This window comes from Littorina saxatilis, linkage group LG14 (assembly GCF_037325665.1).
Source record: "Littorina saxatilis isolate snail1 linkage group LG14, US_GU_Lsax_2.0, whole genome shotgun sequence".
NCBI classification, from domain to species: Eukaryota; Metazoa; Mollusca; class Gastropoda; order Littorinimorpha; family Littorinidae; genus Littorina; species Littorina saxatilis.
Genome location: NC_090258.1, coordinates 37,903,956 through 37,907,390, shown reverse-complemented (window position 1 = coordinate 37,907,390; position 3,435 = coordinate 37,903,956).

The window sequence follows — 3,435 nt, the reverse complement described above, 5'->3', positions numbered from 1 at the left end:
TGTGTGTGTGTGTGTGTGTGTATGTGGATGTGTATGTGTGTACGTGTGTGTTGCAACTTTAATTTTTAAATAGAAATCATAAGCTTTGTTTTTATTTACATTCATTCAAATGCAATCGGGGAAAACAACAGTTGCATTATATGTCATCAATTTATGCCACCAATTGCATCATGGTTGTCATGCAAATTGCTCAAACTGTTTGAGCACAATTTTTAAAAAATCTACAAGATTATAGGCACAGTACGTCTCCCGTAAACCATCACAGATACTGTCAGGCTTTTACACACAGTACAAACACCCTTTCATTTACACACTCAACGCCTTTGAACATCCTAGGTGCCCTACGTAAAGAGCGAGCAATTTTCAAAGAATAGATTTTGCGGATTGTCTGATAACACAATCGGACTATACTAATACCGGCACGGTTGGCCTAGTGGTAAGGCGTCCGCCCCGTGATCGAGAGGTCGCGGGTTCGAACCCCGGCCGGGTCATACCTAAGACTTTAAAATTGGTAATCTATTGGCTGCTCCGCCTGGCGTCTGGCATTATGGGGTTAGTGCTAGGACTGGTTGGTCCGGTGTCAGAATAATGTGACTGGGTGAAACATGAAGCCTGTGCTGCGACTTCTGTCTTGTGTGTGGCGCACGTTATATGTCAAAGCAGCACCGCCCTGATATGGCCCTTCGTGGTCGGCTGGGCGTTAAGCAAACAAACAAACAAACTATACTAATACTACTACTCTTTGGTTTGTCGATATTTCTCTTTGATGTTGTGTGTGTGTGTGTGTGTGTGTGTGTGTGTGTGTGTGTGTGTGTGTGTGTGTGTGTGTGTGTGTGTATGTGTGTGTGTGTGTTTGTTTACATTATTTTATTTATTTATTTTTATTTATTTATTTTAAAATATTTACTGTGTTTTGGCGCTAGACCTAACTTTTAAAATCTAAATAATAAATTGACAGCTTGTTACACAAACATTCTTAAATCATAAAAGAATTCTTTTTTCATCAAGACTAGATCAGTACAATTCGAAGTTTTGAAAATTTGAAAAAAGAAAAGCCCGGAAGCAGGGTCACGCAAGGTCGAGGTTCTCGTAGCAGACGACGGTAATGCCTATCGCCAGTTCCTCTGAACAGTCAAAAGCCATCGCTAGAGTTCGTGTGAATCACGGCCGTTTGGTGCGTTTAAATTCAGAGGTACATAATAACGTGATATAGCTATTCTGATGAACACGTGGGGGAATTCGGGGGCTGTGATTGGATGGTCTCTCCCGATCATCAAAGCATATTGCTGCCGAAGTCGGCCATTTTTCTCAATATCCAAAAGCATATTGAGAAAAATGGCCGACGCATGGTTCCGGTTTACACATCTGTACCACGCGGCGATGTTTCTATCGACAACAGCATACACTGACAACTTAAAAAGCTGTTTCAACAACTGTGTTGTGAAATCGAATGCACTTGGAGTCAGTTTTTCTTCCAAAGTCAGAAAGCGTGTAGCGGTGTGCATGTCTGCGCGAACATGATGCGCGTAAGAAGTTTGTCTGCTATCAAAACCTGAGATCAACGCATCGACGCAAAAACTGTCATTTTGTAAGTTTGGAACAACAAATCAAGGTCATAACAGCTATATAATCGCTATTATGTTTTCAGCGTAGCAATAGGGTCCGATATTTAGACTCGAACAAGTATAATGCGACTCGTCTTCGACACGCTGAAAACACAATAGCTGTTACTATTGCAGATAAGCTTACAGCGAGTCGCATTGGAAATCACAAACTGACGAATACATTGTGAAAAAAAGGAAACTGGATCACACGGATTCACGATGGCTCAGGGGTAAGATAAACGCCACGCAAAAATAAATTCTTTGAAAATTGCTCGCTCTTTACGGAGGGCACCTAGGATGTTCTCAAGCGGTGAGTGTACAAAAGGGTGTTTGTACTGTGTGTAAAAGCCTGACAGTATCTGTGATGGTTTACGGGAGGATTACTGTGCCTTTAATCAACGATTTTCAATTGTGACGGGAGAGGGCCGACAAACAGAAACAAAAAGGGAAATACATTATCCGTATAGTGACATTGTAAATCCGCTTTATATGCACAGTCCTTATATTGAAACCCGTTCTGCTTACTACCTCAGATCCGCCCCGGCTAAAAGCTTGCAAGAAAACAAACATTCACACACTCACCCTCATATGCACACACACACACACACACACACACACACACACACACACACACACACACACACAAGCACACACACTAACACACACACACACACACAACACACACACACACACATACAAATTACACACACACACACAATCACACACCTGTCCACACACACACACACACCACACACCACAAACACACACACCACACACCACACACACACACACCACACACACGCCACACACACACACGCACACACACACACACACACACACACACACACACACACACACTAACATTAATAACTCTGCAGACAAAAAAAAAACTCACACGATTTGATTGTTACAGTTTCTTCCTGACACCACTTGTTTTAATTAAATCAGAGATAGGCTCGACACGCACAGCACGACGAACAACTTTGGCTCAAGAAAGCAGCAAGTGTCCGGTTTCAAGATGGTGTCCCTGTAATGACCAGTTCGTGTCATTTGATACCGCTACAGCTTGTGAAACATTCGCTACTCAAGGTATCACGAGCGTGTTCAGGAATGTGAGTGTGGCGAGTGTTTCACTACCGATGTGCAGATATACCTGAACACACATTCCTTCTTGATTTTTGTTTTTTTGTTTTTTTGTTCGAATGTTTGTTTGAGTACTCATTCATACATTCGTTCGTTCGTTCAATCATTATTTTATTTAGTCATTCATACGGCCCAGTTAAAATTAAAATAAATGAAATCATTGTTTTGTCAATAATTAAACGTTCTGATAACCGATAATCCACCGCAACACGGTGGCCTAGTGGTAAGGCGTCCGCCCAGTGAGCGGGAGGTCGTGGGTTCGAACCCCGGCCGGATCATACCTAAGACTTTAAAATTGGCAATCTAGTGGCTGCTCCGCCTGGCGTCTGGCATTATGGGGTTAGTGCTAGGACTGGTTGGTCCGGTGTCAGAATAATGTGACTGGGTGAGACATGAAGCCTGTGCTGCGACTTCTGTCTTGTGTGTGGCGCACGTTAAATGTCAAAGCAGCACCGCCCTGATATCACCCTTCGTGGTGGACTGGGCGTTAAGCAAAACAAACAAACAAACAAACCGATAATCCTTTTTTTTAATTTTTAATTCTGAACTTTGGGACGTTAGTACTCTATCTGTTTTTGGATTTCTAGTTGAAATAAGTAAGTATGTAACTATGTGGGGGGAAATGCAATGTCATGCTTATACTTACCAGCATCAGATAGTTGTCAGCATTTGTTTCCGCGTTTGTTTA